At 39.2% G+C, this 18,526-nt stretch overlaps 1 protein-coding gene across 1 annotated transcript in view; it reads right to left on the bottom strand.

Moving 5' to 3' along the window:
• Positions 1-18,526, bottom strand: part of LOC104846480 (small integral membrane protein 10-like protein 2A) — a 157,071-nt gene that overhangs the window by 2,814 nt on the left and 135,731 nt on the right. The gene's annotated exons all lie outside the window — the stretch shown is intronic.

Genomic DNA, 18,526 nt, shown 5'->3' with positions numbered 1-18,526 from the left:
TGACTTCTGAGAAAGGTGGAGACAGGAAACAATCAGAGAAGATCTTCAGGAGGTTTCACCCCCAGTGGTTTGGAGGATGGTAGGCTTATGGATATTTGCCGAATTATTATTTTTGTGTGTGGGGTACAAAGTTGTTCATAATATCCTCTTATTAATGACTAACCTCTGAGACACTGCCTATTCCTGATACATGTGTGCGTACACATTCTCTTTCTTTGATGAAACTTATGACGCTAGTTTATTTCATTAAGCTTTTCAAAGAATTGGCTTTGACTGTCCTCACTACTGTGTGTTTAATTTCCATTTCATTAATCTGTTTAAAGAGGCAAAAGATTAAAAATATGAGTAAATAGCAAGAGAACATACAGTGCTTCAACAAACAAATTAAGATGATGTGATAACAACGTAGGGATAGACAAACTGACTGATGAGCCGGAAGACAGTGCAAAACCAAGTAAATCCAAACACCAGGCTGACTTAATTCTAAAGATACCAGAGCTGCTTCTAATCGTAATCTTTAATCATGGATTTTGTTGATTTTCTTTCAGTAATGCCTACTTTTTCCAATTCCTTTAAGACCCTAAGTAGTTAAACAAATAAAGTATTGACCATTTACTTTACCAGTAATTTCAGTCAGAATTTGCATGTCTAAAAGAAAGAAATTTTGTGAAGTGGATTAATTATATTGTAGTATGTACAAAAATGTCCTTATTTTCTCGAAATCCGTACTTCAGTATTTGGGGCATAATGTTACTATATTTGTACTTTACCTTGAAATACCTGACCAAAAAAAAAAAAAGCAAAATGAAAACAATTGTTAAATCTATATATAAGTACATGCAAGTATACAGGTATTCAAAATCAATTTTATTTACTGAGGGTTTAAAATTTTTCATAATAAAAAGTGGAAAAAAAAGGACAATCTCTGCTCTTAAGTAGCCAGTAGCATCTCTTATATTTTAGGGCATCTGGCACAAGTAGTATTAGCAGATAGCAGAATGCTCCTTTGCACACAAAAAAAGAATAGATAAAAGAAAGAAATGTAATGAAATATTTCTGGATCAATCTCTGAACAACCTGTCATTTAAATAGCTCACTGTCCTATTTTTTCTTTTGACACCCAGAATTTACAGTGAACACCAACATCTCAGTTGTTACACCAGCTATTAGTGAAGCTCTGTCAGTCTCTCTCTACATTCAAAGTAGCTTTGCAGCTACACGATCTGCTGACACACAGGCAATTTCAAACGTGCAAGTGCCACACTATAAATAGGATAAGGAACATTCAGTGAAGGTATCCTTGATTATCCAGACCTGTTCCACAGCAGTGGACAAGTCTTCTCCCAATGAAGGCAATATACGGTTGGATTCATTTACTGACATCATCTACATCCTGTCACTTGGACTGTCAGTAAGATAAAACAAAAGTCCCATGGTTGATTTTTTTTTTCTCCCAATAAAGTTAGTTTATTTTTAACATGAAAACAACAAAGGGTAGTGATCCCTGAGAGAAGGGCAACAAACTAGCTGAGTCCTACTACTGTTCCAGCTTACTGCCTGGGGAGAGTTTCCAGGCTGCATCACGGGGAGGGTGTATGGAGGCAGAACCTGGTATCTCCCTGAGCTCTCGAGGAGACAAAGCTGGGAGTCTGATGAGGCAGCTAAAGTTTGCAGGGCAGAGTACCAGAGGGAAAAGAGCAGCATGGAAAGGGAGCTCTGGAGATTTGTGGAGGATCCACACCAAATCTTCACCTGACTACTGATGAGTACAAGTGTGCAAGGAAACTACTCAGCCAAGGAAGGAGCCACACAACAGGATTAAGGGGACAATACTCAGGGCTCACATGTACTGGGAAGAGTTTCTGTTCCCACCAAACAGAGTGGAAAACCCCATCATTCACAAGGCATCGCTGAGTAGAATACACGGAAGGGTTTTGCCTCAGGAGAGGGACAAAATTAGCCTGAGCTTGTTTCACCTATTGAAACTGAAAAATAAGACTAGAAAAGATCAAACTGTTTTCAAGTGATTTAACTGTATCCCAGAACACAACGCAAAAGTATTTATAAAAATACAAAATATCCAGCACTTAACGAGGTAAAAACTGATGTCTAGCAAACAGTAAAAAAAATTATCAGACATGCAAAGAAGCAGGAAAATACAACCTACGGTGAGAAAATTCAATCAAGATTAAATTAGATATTACACAGATGACAACATTGACAGACAAGGACAATGAAGCAGTTATTGTAACTGTATTCCACATGTCACAAAGAGCTAGATGACAGACCGCGCATGCTAAGTAGAGACGAGAAAGATGTTTTAAAACACCCCAAGTGAACTCCTAAAGATGACAAGTTACAATATCTGAGATGACAAATACAACAGATGAAAATAACAGCAAAGTAGACATTGCGGAGGAAAAGACTAGTGAACTTGGAAGACACAGCAACGGAACCATATAAAATAAAACAGAGTGAACGACCTAGAAAAATTAATGATCGCTGCCAGCAGTGAGATGTGGGACAACTTCAAGTGACTTAATTACTTACACTTGGAGGTCCTGAAAAGTGGGAAGTGGCGAGGTATCACAGAAGAATCTTTGAAAAAACAGTGGCTAAATTTTTCAAATTTGTATCAGAAGTATAAACACACAGATACAAGATGCTCAATGAGCCCCAGGTCTGAAAAACACAAAGAAAACTACACCAGGACGCATCATAATCAAATTGTTTAATATCAAGAATAGAAAGAAAATCTTAAAAGCAGCCAGAGAACAAAGACACATTACGTGCAGAGGAACAAAGGCAGGAATTACAGCAGACTTTTCACCAGAAACAATGCAAGCCAGAAGGCATTGAAGCAATATCATTAAAGCACTGACAAAGCGGGGGGGGGGGGGGGGGACGGACTATCAATCTAGAATTCTACACTCTGCAAAAATACCTTTCAAAAATGAAGGCAAACCTGCACTACAAGAAATGTTAAAGGAAGTCCTTCAGGCAGAAAAAAAGCAATGATGGGTGAAAACCTGTATCTACACAAAGGAATGAAAAGCACTATAAATGGTCACTATGTGAGCAAACTTTTTTCCCTTCATCATATGTATCGCTTTAAAAGATTTACTGTTATTGTTTAAAACAAAAACAACAAATCTGTGTTGGGTTATTTAGGTAAAACACAGCACAAAGGCAAGAAGAAAAAATTGAAAGTATCTATCGTTTTTTTTATTGTTTGAAGGTAGACTGTGATAATTTATACATTATAAACCCTAACACAACCACTAAATAAAATACACAATTATAATGTTGTAGTCTTAAGACATTTAGAATTACTTTATTTACCATATTTAACAAAATCTAAGACCCTATCGATTGTAAGATGTAGTCTCAATTTCAGAAATGTTAAAATGTGGAAAATTTGCAACCCAGAATCGATGAAAAATGGGTATTATACATACTGACATTAAAATATAAACGAGTGGTACCTTTAAGCCGATCAATATAACCTGAAAGTTAGAAAATACTTAATCCAGTTATCCAGCAGACTCCAATTTACCAAGCCAAAAAAAAAAAAAAATCAAACCCACTGCCGCTGAATCAATTTCAACTCACAGCAACCCTAAAGGTCAGGGCAGAACTGCCCCACAGGGTTTCCAAGGAGCGGCTGGCGGATTCAAACTGCCTACCTTTTGGTTAGCAGGCGAATGCTTAACCACTGTGCCACCAGGGCTCCAATCTACCAGGAAGCTCCAGTTTCCTGGTTTATTGCTATGAATATCTACTATATATTTCTTTTATTTTTTTTAAGCATGATTGTCCGTGAAGTTAATACAACTTCCCTTAGGCAAATATTAAGTTCCAGAGATGTGAACTGTGCCTAGAAAACCTCACCATGTTTCAGTCACTATATGTCAAATGTGATCATTTAACAAATTATCCACTGCACAAAAATTTGATAATTTAACTCACAACTATATACTTTTGGCTACCAATTCCTAATAGAAATTGATTTGTTATACCCTTACTTTTACCATTATTATTAATCAATACTAACTTTTCTGTTATAATATGGTACTATAAAAAAAATCGGTTGGGTCAGGGACAGGGCAATTCTATAGGACACTGAGAACACTGGCAAAGCATGGGCTTGGGCACTGGTCCTGGTTAATTTGCTAAATGGTAACTCTGTATACAGGGCTGTGATTTAACCCAAAAAGAAAGAATACCTATCTTGTAACACTGCAGAAGCTGGAGATTTAAACTGTTAACACGAGTTCCTAGGTACTACTGAAATAATATCATACAAAGATATTACAAATATGGGTATTCAGAACAAAAAGGCAGGCTGTGGGCCACCAGTAGCTGTGCTCTGGCTCTCACCAGCACTCAAGAACTATTTGATCTCAGCGAGGTGATAAGGCAGTGTTCAATCACACTCAGATGACTAACAAGGCCAGCCATACGTTGGCAACAACAGTTACGAGCCCGGTCAGTGGCTACAGATAACTGAGGGACTATGATGAAATTACAGCAGTGGCCCTCCCGCCCCGCCAGGAACGGGTAAGAATTTGCGCACAATACAAAGATGACAGATAAAATTAGCAAGAAACTGTGAGTGAGAACAGTCTTAGCAAGGTTTTTAAATAGCTACTTTGTCTTTACACTCACGTGGTGCTGCAATCCTCCCCAAATCAGCCTTTTAGACTCAGGTATATAAACATACACTTGACAACCAAAACGCCAACTCACAATTGCTGCTCTTCCTGTTAGGGCGATGCAGCCAACCACCACCAAGCCACAGAACTTCCTCAGTGCCATGTTATCTTACTGAATATAGTAGTAAAGAACAATTTATGCACCAGTTCCATCCAGCAAAACGAAACAAAAGAGCCAAGGACTTTCCCCCAGCTCTCTGGAATGCTCATCATAAAGTATTTCATTTGAATCACTACTTCTAGCTCATTTTCTATAGCAGTTTCTTACCACATAGTCTACAGCTCATCTCTATCAGAATCACTTGCGGGTGCTGGTCTAAAACGGATTTCTTAGGCCCTATTCCATGCCTACCATGTCAGAACCTCTGGGTATGAGACCTAGAATCTGCATTTTAACAAGCTTCCTGAATGATTCTGTTGAACACTTAGGTGTGAGAACCACTGTTAAAATGTAGCTGTGAACATGTAAGTTGTTAAATCATGAATGTAATATATTAAGTACGGAGGCAGTGTGGCAGAGTACTTAAGAGCCTAAGTCTCACAGCTAGACTACCTGAACTCAGTTTTTTTTTTTAAATTGGTAAATGCCAAATTTATTTTTTTACGAATGGATGGTGGGTTTTTTTGTTTGTTTTGGGAGGGGGTCCTTCTTATTCTTTTATTGTGCTTTAGATGAAGGTTTACAGAGCAAATTAGTTCCTCATTAAACAATTAATACACATATTGTTTTGTGACACTGGTTGCCAAACCCACAATGTGTCAACACTCTCCCCTTCTCGACCTTGAGTTCCCCATTACCAGCTTTCTTGTCCCTTCCTGCCTTCTTGACCTCGCCCCTGGGTTGGTGTGCCCATTTACTTTTGTTTTACGGGCCTGTCTAATCTTTGGCTGAAGGGTGAACCTCAGGAGTGACTTCAGTACTGAGCTAAAAAAAGGGTGTCCAGGGCTGTACCCTTGGGGCTTCTCCAGTCTCTGTGAGACCAGTAAGTCTTGTCTTTTTTTGTGAGTTTCAATTTTGTTCTACATTTTTCTCCTGCTCTGTCTGGGACCCTCTATTGTGATCCTTGTCAGAGCAGTTGGTGGTGGGAGCTGAGCACCATCTAGTTGTGCTGGACTCAGTCTGGTGGAGAATGTGGTTGTTGTGGTCCATTAGTCCTCTGGCCTAATGTTTCCCTTGTGTCTTTGGTTTTCTTCATTCTCCCTTCAGTAGAGTATCTCAGATGGCCACTCACAAGCTTTTAAGACCCAAGACGGTACTCACCAAAGTAGAATGTAGAACATTTTCTTTATAAACCATGTTATGCCAACTGAGCTAGATGTCCTCCAAGACCATGGTCCTCAGAGCCCTCAGCCCAGTAATTCGGTTTGGACGCGTCTATGAAGCTTCCGTAACCTTGCCTTGGCTTCCCCAGTATTGTGTACTGTCTTACCCTTCACCAAAGTTACCACTTATCTATTGTCTAGTTATTGTTTTTCCCTCCCCTCCCTCATAACCATCAAAGATTGTTTCTTTCTGTGTATAAACCTCTTCATGAGTTTTTATAATAGTGGTCTCATTTGTCCTTTTGTGATTGACTTACTTCACTCAGCATAATAACCTCCAGATTCATTCATGTTGTGAAATGCTTTGCAGATTCATCATCGTTCTTTATCACTGCATAGCATTCCATCGTGTGTATGTATCATAGTTTGTTCATCCATTCATCTGCTGATGGGCACTTAGGTTGTTTCCATCTTTTTGCTATTGTGAATAATGCTACAATAAACATAGGTGTACATATGTCTATTTGTGCCATGGCTCTTATTTCTCTAGGATATTTTCCTAGGAGTGGGATTGCTGGATCATATGGTATTTCTATTTCTAACTTTTTAAGGAAGCACCGTATCATTCTCCAGAATGGTTGCACCATTTTGCATTTCCACCAGCAGTGAATAAGGGTTCCAATCTCCCCACAGTCTCTCCAACATTTGTAATTTCCTGTTTTTTTGACTCGTGCCAGTAATGTTAGAGTGAGATGGTATCTCATTGTAGTTTTGATTTGCATTTCTGATGGCTAGTAATCAAGAGCATTTCCTCATTTGTCCGTTAGCTGCCTGAGGGTCTTCTTTGGTAAAGTGTCTGTTATATGCTTTGCCCATTTTTTAATTGGATTGTCTTTTTGTTGGATTTTCCTATAGATTTTAGAGATTAGACCTTTGTCAGATTTGTCATAGCCAAAATTTCTTTCCTAGTCTCTAGGTTCTCTTTTTACCCTTTTGATTAAGTCTTTTGATGAGCATAACTGTTTAATTTTTAGAAGATCCCAGTTATCTAGCTTATCTTCTGGTGTTTGTGTATTGTTAGTTATGGTTTGCATCCTGTTTACACTGTGCATTATGGTTTCTAGCATTATCCCTAATTTTTCTTCTATGATTTTTATAGTTTTTGGTTTTATATTTAGGTCTTTGATCCATTTTGAATTAGTTTTTGTATATGGTGTGGGGCATCGGTCCTGTTATTACTTCTCTACAAATGGACATTCAGTTTTGCCAACAACATTTGTTAAAAAGACCATCTTTTCCCGCATTTAATGGACTCTGGACATTTGTGGAACGCCAGGTGACCATAGGTGCATGGATTCACATCTGGGTTCTCGATTCTGTTCCATTGGTCAATGTGTTTGTCTCTGTACCAATACCAGGCTGTTATGACGACTGCAGCTATATAGTAGGTTCTGAGGTCAGGCAATGTGAGTCTTCCTACTTTATTCCCTCTTCAATTGTGCTTTACTTATCCGGGGCCTCTTCCCTTTCCATATAAAGTTAATGATTGGTTTTTTCCATCTCGTTAAAGAATGCTGTTGGTATCTGGATTGGGATTACATAGTATTTGTAGATTGCTTTGAGCGGAATTGTCATTTTCATAGTGTTAGAGTCTACCTATCCATGAGCATGATATGTTTATCCAGTTATGTAGGTCTCTTTTGGTTTCTTGCAGTAGTGTTTTGTACTTTTCTTTGTATAGGTCTTTTACATCCTTGGTTATATTTATTCCTAAGTATTTTACTTTTTTTTAGGGGCTATTATAAATGGTATAGCTTTCCTGATTTCCTTTTCGTAGTTCTCTTTATTGATGTATAGGAATTCGACTGATTTCTGTATGTTGATATCGTATTCTGCTACTCTGCTAAATCTTTCTATTAGTTCCTGTAGTTTTCTTGTGGAGTCTTTTGGGTTCTCTATGTATAGTATCATATCATCCACAAATAGGGACAGTTTTACTTCTTCCTTACAAATTTGGATGCTCTTTATTTTTATTTATTTATTTATTTTTGCCTTATTCCTCTAGCTAGGACTTCCAGCACAATGTTAAATAGGAGTGGTGATAAAGGGCATCCTTGTCTTGTTCCTACTGAACTCAGATCTTGTCCCTGTCATTTATTGGCTGGGTGACTTTGGGCAACTTAATCTGAACTTTGTGTCTCAGTTTCCGCACCTGTAAATGGGATCATAATATATACTATCTCAAAAGTTAATCAAAATCTAATGCTCTTCTTCAGTGTTATCTGACATTTCAAAACAAATACTGCTTAAAAGCAAATCGAAACAAGAATCTTGAAAGATAAATATTCTACATCAATCATGTAAAATTAATAATGAATACTGAAACTTTCAACCCTAGATAGGTGAAAGAGCTAATTCAGAAACTTCTGACATCAAGCTTGTTTAACTGATTTTTTCCACAGTCAGAACCTGTGGCTGAGGTGGAGGGGAAACAGCCTTATAAACACACATGAATAGAACGCGATACTGACACCTTGGAAAATAGTTTGATGGCTTCTCATAAGGCTAAACATAGTGTTATCTCACTCCAAAGCATCTACCCAACTTAGCTGAAAACTTACATCCACACAAAAACCTGCGCACGAATGTTTATAGCAGCTTTACTCAGAATTGCCAAAAACCAGAAGCAACCAAGATGTCCTTCAACAGGTGGGTGAATAAACAGTGGAACGTTCATACAGTATAAATTATTCAGCCATAAAAAGAAAGGAGCTATCAAGATACGAAAAGACATGGAGAAACTTTAAAAGCATATTGCTAAATGAAAGAAGCCAGTCTGAAAAAGTTATGTGCTCTATGCTTCCAACTACATGATATTCAGGAAAGGGCACAACTAGAGAGACAAAAACAAACTCGCTGCTGTTGAGTCAACTCCGAAGTACAGCAACCTATAGGACAGAGTAGAACTGCCCCACAGGGTTTCCAAGGAGAGGCTGGTGGATTCCAACTGCAGACCTTTTGGTTAGCAGCTGAGCTCTTAACCACTGAGTCACCAGGGCTCCACTATGAGAAAAAAAAAAAAAAAATTTTTTTTTAAAGATTAATGGCTGCCAGAAGTTCTGGGGAGAAGAGAAGAGGGATCGACAGGTGAGCACAGGGGATTATCAGGGTGGTGAAACTATTCTGCACAATACTATGATGATGGCTATATGACATTACACATTTGCCAAAACCCACAGGACTGTACAACACAGAGAGTGAACACTAATGTACTTTGTCAATAATAATGTGTCAATACTAGCTCACCAACTCTAACAAACGTACCGCATGAACCAAGATGTAATAGTAGGAGAAACAGTGTCCAGGGGGAAGAGGGTGTATGGGTACCCTCTGTACTTTCTGCACAGTTTTTCTGTAAACCTAAAACTGCTCTAAAAATTAAAGTTTATTAATTTAAAAAACACACACAGTGGGATAATGACATCCAAAGCTACCAAGTAATTCTCCAAAACCATTCTGTGGAAGTTCACCTCTGGCACCTGAATCAACCACAACTTCCAACAAGTCTCTTGAAGATCAGACAGACGTACAGAAAAGTTCCTTATCAGATTTCAAATGAGATTTACAGCCATGATGTCAGAAAAGTGTCACCTAAAATCTACAAGATTTTATTCTTTTCATTAAAATTATTTTCAGAAACTCTGACCTTAAGTGCTCCATTAAGTTAGGAAGATAAAAAAAAAATTTATAACTAATTTGGAGTGCCTGGATGGTGCAAACGGTTAAGTCCCTTGGCTGCTAACCGGAAGCTTGGGGGGTTTGAGTCCACCCAGAGGTGCCTCCAAAGAAAGGCCTGGTTATCTTCGTCTGAAAAGTCGGCCACTGAAAACCTTGTGGAGCACAGCTCTACTCTGACATACCTGGGGTCACCACGAGTTGGAGCTGGCCCAGCAGAAACTGGTGGTTATGACCAATCTGCAGTACTCCTGTAAGTGAATTCCGGCTAAAACTGCACGGTCTTTGAATCAGCAAGTGTGCTGCTGGTGTCACCGAAAGAGACTGTCAGTGCCTAGGCCATTCCTGCACTTCCCATTCATTCACCAGCCCTGATGACCTCTGACACGACCTTGGACATGATCCTGGGCAGTGGTTCCCAAGGCTCAGGAAAGCAGCATGACTTCTTCCACTGCATCTTCAACCAGGTATCTTTCAAAAAGAAATGGCTGGGCTAAACTGCCTGCCTTCGTAGAGTCATCTCACTTAAATATGTTTAACCCACAACACAAAGGGCAACAATTTAATCTTCCGTGAAGCTTAAGGTTCAATATCCTCAGCTAAGTCTTCAATTTGACATTTGATTACAAAATGGACAAATAAGTAGCCTGGAATTTCTTCTCAATTTCCTCTCCAAATAAAGTTTTGGCAGCACTCACTAAAACATAAATCCGGCCTCTTCCCTTCTTAAAACACATATGGCTTCCCACTGCATTCAGAATAAAATCCAAACTCCTCACGAGGGCCTGCAGCACCCTCTCCCATCTGGTCAGGCTCCATCTGGCCCTCATTGTGAACCCAGCTCCCTAGCTCACTAGTCCCCAGCTACTGAAGGTTTCCTCCACTGCTCCCTCTCCTCGGCCCTCAGCTCAAATGTGACCTTCCCTGATCACCCTTGCAAAGGGATCCCCAACTCCCTGCACAATCATTTCCTATAAAACATCACTGGTTTTCTTTTAATAGCACTATTATCAAAAACGTCCCGGAAGCAGTATAAAGTAAGGATTAAGTACCCATGCTGTGGAGTCACTCTGCTGGGTCTGAATCCTGGCTCTGCCACTTAATTAGCTGTGGGATACTGGATTCTTGTGCTTCGCTTTTCTCATTTTACAGGGACAATAATAGTATCCGTGGCAAAGAATGTTGACTACACCATGGACTGCCAAAAGAACAAGCAAATCTACCTTGGAAGAAGTACAACCAATACACTCTTTAGAGGCAAGGATGGCAAAACTTGTCTCATATACTTTGGACATGTTATCAAGAAAGGACCAGTCCCTGGAGAAGGACATCATGCTTGGTAAAAAGTGGAGGGCCAGTGAAAGAGACAAAGACTCTTGATGAGATGGACTGACACAGGGGTTGCAACAATGGGCTCAAGCAAAGCAATGATTATGAGAAAGGTGCAAGACCGGGTAGTGTTTTGTTTTGTTGTACACAGGGGCATTATGAGTTGGAACCAACCTGATGGCACCTAACAACAACAGTAACAGTACCTACGTCATCAGGTTACTGTACGTACTAAGAACTATGTATTAACCTCATCGTCTTCTCTGACTGTGTTATGTCTCCTCCTACAGGGTTCTTGTCTGCCCTGTTCCCCACTGAATTTCCAGCACCAAAAGCTGTGACTGACACATACTAGGTGCTGAAAAGTATTTGCTGAGTTACCAGAGTACTCAGAACAGATTTTTCACAAAAGTTGCTCCACGGATGAGAGGTTGGTTGGTTGTTGATTCTTTGCAATTAAAAGAGCTATTGCATCCACTTTGATGGCTTCAGTGGGGGCCTGGAGTCACCGGGTGGTACAAATGGTTAGAGTCCTAACTGGAAGGTTGGAGGGTACAGCCACCAAAGGTGTCTCGGAAGAAAGGCCTGGTGACCTACTTCCGAAAAATCAGCCATTGAAAACCCTATAAAGCACAGTTCTACTGCGACACACGAGGTTGCCATGAGTTGGCAACTGTTTTTTTGCTTTTTAGGGTAGTCCTGAAAAAATGTCTCAGTGCTGTAGAAAACAGAATTTTGTCTTTTTGGGGCGGGGGGAGGTGGTGGGGAGACTTTGTTTTTAAATAAGATTTCTACGATTTTGTATCAAATAATTTTAAAGTCAAGAGGGCATTAATGACATCAGTGCCCAGCATTTTAAGGTCTGTAACACAACACGATGAGGCAGTGTGATCCCGTTCTTTGAATGTGCTTGAAACCCCGTAAAGTGCCCTTCCTTTTTTTTTCTTTTTTGCCATTGTCCTTAATTAACCCACCAAATTTTTTTTTTTTTTTTTAAATCTCCTTGGCCAGTACCCCTGGGGGGCCTTGAGAACCAACGATCAGGGAAGAACAGTTCCTGAGTGTGAACATCTCACTTCTCTTTGGGTCTCCTCCATCTTCTCCTGGACTCCTTAGTTAATTCAGGATTACGCCCAAAGAGACGGTGAGCATTGATGCTTAGAAGTCAGCAAAGCAAAAACCTACCCCAGTGGCCCAGTGCTGAGGAGAGGTCATTTGTTTGGACGTCCTCCCCTCCCACTCAGAGACCACGACTCCACACTGTTCCAGAACAGCCCGGCCAAGGATGTGCTGGCGTAAGGCAGCAATTCTCCACCGCTTTTAGGAAGGCTTATCAGGATGCAAAGAAGGAAGAGAGGAGAGGTATGCTGGTTCCAAGTGTTTGGAGGGACCACCTTTGACCATATAAATAAGAAGGAAAAAAAGGCAAAGAAGTAAAGTGTACTGATATCTGCAACTCTGAAATTCCTAAAAACTAGGATGGGTTGATGGACAGATGAGAGATGAATAAATAAGTAAATGGGTAGCTATGTGATAAAGCAAACATATAAAAAGGGTAACTGCAGAATCTAACACAGTATAATTCTTTCAACTTTTCTATATATTTGAAAAATTTCACAGTAAAATAAAAAATGTTCAAAAACTCAAAATATTAAGTAAATAAAGTTTAAAAGCCCTATTGACTATTAGAGAACTCTATAGACTTCTAAAGGAGCTGTGGTGGCACAGTGATTACAGTGCTCAGCTGCTAACCGAAAGATCGGCAGTTCGAACCCACCAGCGGCTCTGCAGGAGAAAGATGTGGCAGTCTGCATCTGTAAAGATTACAGTCTTGGAAACCCTATGGGGCAGTTCTACTTTGTCCTACAGAGTCACTATGAGTCGGAAATGACTCGATGGCAATGGGTACACAGGCTTCTAAACCATTCTTTAATGGCATCCTTCCTTCATTTTCCATGTAAGGCACTCTTTATAAAAAATATTCCTAAATAATCTACACTATCTGGCTCTTCAAAACCAGACAAACTGGTGTCATTTCCAAGAGAGGCATATATTTTCAGCCCTGGAATTCCCTTGGTACCTCAAAGGGTCACAGTCCATCTGGAATGCTAGGGACCAGGAGCAGCATCAGAAGCTAAACAAAGCAAACCCTAACAAAATCCTACGGAACAACAAAAAAGATGAGCAGTTACTGGGGAAGGAGAACTTGCTAGTAGCAGAGACAAGTGGAACCTGTAAAACCTATTCTTTCCTTCTCATCTGATCTGAAGGATGCGCAGAATTGGCAAGATTTTCCACAGAATTACTATTTGTGATAAAAACTGACTCAAGACTGATATGGGCCAATGCTAACATTTTCTCTGGAAAGCGGTGTTTGCTGGCCATGGTAAGTGAGGAACCGCCCAATCACACTACTAGTATAGAGACAAGAGTGTTTTCTTATCTTGATTTTTCAACGGCTTTGCACAAAAGGTTAAAGTCCTTTTGGTAAATAAAAAACAGGCCAAATTTTAAACAAAACCCATCCTAAACAAACTACAGGGTTATTCAGGATGTGAACAAAACGGGATGGGACACCCCCCACTTCCTTTGATGGTAACTAGATCTGTTACTTTTCAAGTATTTTGAAAGAGTAATGATAGGATTTTAGAAAACCATTCCCTGTAGTGGTGGTCAACCGAGCCCATGAGTCAACAAAGAAAGCCCCAGAGAAATGAATATTACCAAAAAGTTCCTTTTGATTATTCCTTGAGCTCTAATAAGTCAAGAGCAAAAGATATCCCACAATTAGAAAGGGGTATGGAGGATTTCCCTGAAACAGATTGGCAGGGGAAGAGGGTATGTTGAAAGGTTGGACCCTCCCTTGCTTCCTGAAAGAGTCCAGGCCACTGAAGCCATGTGGGTGATCCACTGACTTCAAATAAAACAAAACAAAAAAAGCTTACAACAGTGAAGATGCCAGCTAACAAAAAAATGGAACCAGCCATAAACAACTTGGCTAAGATATATGCTTTAAATAAACTGATCAGTACAGAGACAAGTTAGAATAAGAGTTCCCAAAAGCTACAGAAAACTTAAAAAGGGATGACGAGTAACTGAAGGTCAGTGCAGAACCTACTGGAACTCAAGAAAAGAACATGTGAAGCCCAACTAAAGAAAGTACTTCCTCCCTCAAATGGTCAAGGCCCAAGAAAGGAGGTAAAAGAGCCAAGATCAGCTCCAGAGAGGTTACCAACTAGAGGGACATTTGAGAACTGGGTTCTGGGAGGGCTTGGGAATCCCACCACACCTCATAGCAATACCAACTTAAATCTGCCCAGTATCTGGACAGATTAAAAATTTGTATCTTGTTTAAAAAAAAAAAAAAAACCTCTTATCTGTACATACCATTGTCAATCACAATGAAGAACTTTTTACAATATCAGTTAGGAGGCAGACCTCCCCCTGCCTCGCTTCCAGCCTCCCACCACGTTTCCTCTGCTAGGGTGATATCAGAGGAGGCAGGTGATATCTGACCCAGAGTCTCATAATAGCCAAAGGTCTGGGTTTCATTTGAAAATTATTTATCATACTAAGAACCAAGAAACCCCAAGCAGAATGAGAAAAGACAATCAATATATGCCAAAAAATGATGTTGCAATTATCTGACAAGGATTTTAAAGTAGCCATCATAAATGCTTCAATAAGCAGTTATAAACATGTTTGAAACAAATGAAAAACTAGAAAGTCTCAGCAAAGAAAAATATACAAAAGAACCAAACGGAAACTTTAGAATCGAAAAATACAATAACAAAAATTAAAATGTCAATAGATGGGCTTAAGAGAATGGAGAGGACAGAGGCAAGAATCAGTGAACATGAAGACAGAACAACAGAAAGTGTCCAATCTGAACAACAAAGAGAAAGTAGGCTGGAAAAAAAAACAAAGAACCATACACCTGGAGGATTATAACAAAATAGCTAATGTTCATGTCATCAGAGTCCCAAAAAGAGGATAAAGCGAGCATGAGTGAAAAAATATTTGAAGAAAAAATGGCTAAAACCTTCTCAAATTTAGCAAATAATAAAATTAACCCACAGATTCAAGAAGTTGAGCAAACCTCAAACAGGATAAACCCAAAGAAATCTATTCCAAGATACACCATTGGTAACTTATAAAAAACATGTTGAATGCAGCCAGAGAAAATGAACCTTATCCATAAGGGAAAAAAAATCGAGTGACAGTGAATTTCTCATCAGAAACCATGGGGGCCAGAGGAAGTAGCACATTTTTAAAGTGCTAAAAGAAAAGAACAGTCAACCCTGAACTCTGTATCTGGTGAAATTCACCTTCAGGAATGAAGAAGAAATCAAGACAATATCAGATGATGGAAAACTAAGAGAATTTATCACCAGCAGACCTACCCTAAAAAAGCTAATGGAAGTTCTCTAGACAGAAAAGAAAATGATTTAAAAAAAAAAAAAGGAATCCTGGAACATTAGAAAGGAAATAAGAACAGGGAAAGCAAAATATGGGTAAACGCAATAGGCTTTCTGTCTCGAGTTTTCTAAATTATGTTTGATGATTTAAATAAAAATTGTAACATTGGTATAGTTCTCAATGTACATAAAGGAAATATTTTTTTTAATTATAAATGGGGGAGGGTAAAGGGACATAAAATCAGATAAGGTTTCTGTACTTCATTTGAACTGGTAAGATGATGACACCCATAGGCTGTGTGTGTGTATGCATGCATATGTAAACACACACACACACAAACACACCTAAAGCAACCACTAAAATGGATATACAAAGACATTCACTCAAAAACACTGTAGAGAAATCAAAATGGAATTCTGAAAAATGTTCAAGTAACTCACAGGAAAAAGAAAACAAATAAAAAATTGAGAGAACAAAAAACAAAATATAAAATGGTAGACTTAGGCAGTAATTTATGAAAAATGACCTTAAATGTAAATGGCATAAATATATCAATTAAAAGACACAGACAAGTAGAGTAGATAAAAAACCATGACTAACTAATATGCTGTCTACAAGAACCTACTTCAAATACAATGATATAGGTAGGTTGAAAGTAAAAGGATGAAAAAAGACATGTCATGCCAACAATCAAAACAAAGTAGGAGTCGCTATATTAATATCAAATGGAGTAGACTTCAGAGCAAGGAAATTTACCAGAGACATCATATAATGATAAAAGGGTCAGTTCAAGATGACAACAAAGCAATCCTAAATGTATATGCATCGAGCAACACAGCTGTGAAATAAGTGCATCAAATACTCATAGAAACGGAATAGACAGACAAATCCGCAATTATAGCTGGAGACTTCAACATCCATCTTTCAACAATTAATAGAATCGTTAGAGAGAAAATCAGCAAGGATTTAGAAGAACTCAAGAACACCATCAACAAACTATTTACTGGATATTATAGAACACTCCGTTGAGCTACAGCACAACTTCCATTCTTTTCAAGCACCCACAGAACGATGTGGTAGGCTGAATAACGGCTCCCAAAGACATCCAGGTCCTACTCCCTAGAAGGGTTATCTAGGTGGCACAAATGGTTAAGCACTCAACTAGTAGCAGAAAGGCTGGTGGTTCAAACCCACCAGAGGTGTCTTGGAAGGCAGGCCTGGTGATCTGCTTCTGAAAGTTCACTGCCTTGAAAACCCTATGGAGCAGTTCAACTCTGTACACATGGGGCTGCTATAGTCAGAATCAACTCCACAACTCGACGGCTCACCAGTAGCAACAACAACAACAATCCCTAGAACCTGTGAATGTTACCTTATGTGGCAAAAAGGATTTTGCAGATGTAATTACATTAAGAATCTTTGGATTATCTAAATGTATTTAGATTATCTAAATAGATTATCTAAATGTAATCAAAAGTGTCCTTGTAAGAGAGAGATGACACAGAAAAGGCAATGTGATGACCGAAACAAGATGCTACATTGCTGGCTTTGACTGGAAGAAAATATGTGCAAGCCACATTCCTGATAAAAAACTCATATTTAGAATTTATACCAAACTTTCAAAATCAACAGTTAAAAAAAGATCAATTAGAAAACAGGCAAAATATATGAAGAGACATTTCACCAAAGAGGGTATACAATGGCAAATGAGCACATGAAAAGATGTCCAACATCACTAGTCATTAGGGAAATACAAACTGAAACCACAATGAGATATCACTACACACCTTATTAAAAACCAAAACCATGTCCATTGCCATCAAGTCGATTCCGACTCACAGCAACTCTGTAGGACAGAGTAGAACTGCCCCATAGGGCTTCCAAGGAGCAGCAGGTGGATATGAACTGCCGACTGTTGGTTAGCAGCTATATCGCTATTAGAAGAGCCAAAAAAAAAAAAATAGTGATTGTTGGGACCACTATTATAAAAACTCAAAAAAACGTTTACACACAGAAAGAAACAATCTTTGATGGTTACAAGGGAGGGAAGTGGTGAGGAGGGAAAATCACTAGATTGTAGACAAGTGTTAACTTTGGTGATGGGAAAGACAACACATGATACAGGGGAAGTCAGCACAACTTGGCAAAGGAAGACACTTAGAGGAAAACAAGGAAGAAAAAAAAAGAGGCAACCAGAGTAAATACTATGTAGCATGTACAACCCTACAACAACAGCAAAAGAAATGATGACTTACAAGTAGATACATATGCTGAACACGGGAAGGAGGGCATATAGGAGTATACCTATATGCATACGTAGGTTAGGCTGTGGATTTTTTTTACATATTTGTATATACAGCACGTATATTCATATATATAATAAAGCACAAATGGGACACAGTCATAAAAGTTTCTTAGACACATCCAAACACCTTGAGGGACTGAGTTACTGGAGCTGAGGCCTGAGGACCACAGTCTCAGGGGACATCTAGGTCAACTGGCATAACATAGTTCAAAAAGAAAATGTTCTACATCCTACTTTGGTGAGTAGCATCTGGGGTCTTAAAAGCTTGGCCACCTAAGATACATCTATTGGTTCCATCCTGTCCAGAGCAAAGGAGAATGAAGGAAACCAAGGACACAAGGAAACTATTATTCCAAAGGACTACGGGACCACATGAACCACAGCCTCCATCAGCCAGAGCCCAGAAGAACTAGATGGTGCCCAGCTACCACCGCCGAACACTCTGACAGGGATCACAATACAGGGTGGGAGAAAGACTAGACAGGCCTACAAAACAAATAATAACACATGTGAGGAACGTGCTTCTTAGAACAATGAAGTATATGAGATCAAATGGGTAACACCTGCCCAAAAGCAAAGCCAAGAAGGCAGGAAGGGACAGAAAAACTAGAATGGAAATGGGAAACCTGGGGTGGAAATGAAGAGACTGCTGGCACATTGCCGGGATTGCAGCCAATGCTACAAAATGATTTGTATATCAATTTTTGAATGAGAAACTAATTTACTCTGTAAACTTTCACCTAAAGCACAATAAAAATAA

This window comes from Loxodonta africana, chromosome 12 (assembly GCF_030014295.1).
Source record: "Loxodonta africana isolate mLoxAfr1 chromosome 12, mLoxAfr1.hap2, whole genome shotgun sequence".
In the NCBI taxonomy this organism is placed as follows: Eukaryota; Metazoa; Chordata; class Mammalia; order Proboscidea; family Elephantidae; genus Loxodonta; species Loxodonta africana.
The sequence above is the reverse complement of the archived record's forward strand: the minus strand, read 5'-3'. Positions and strand labels throughout refer to the sequence as shown.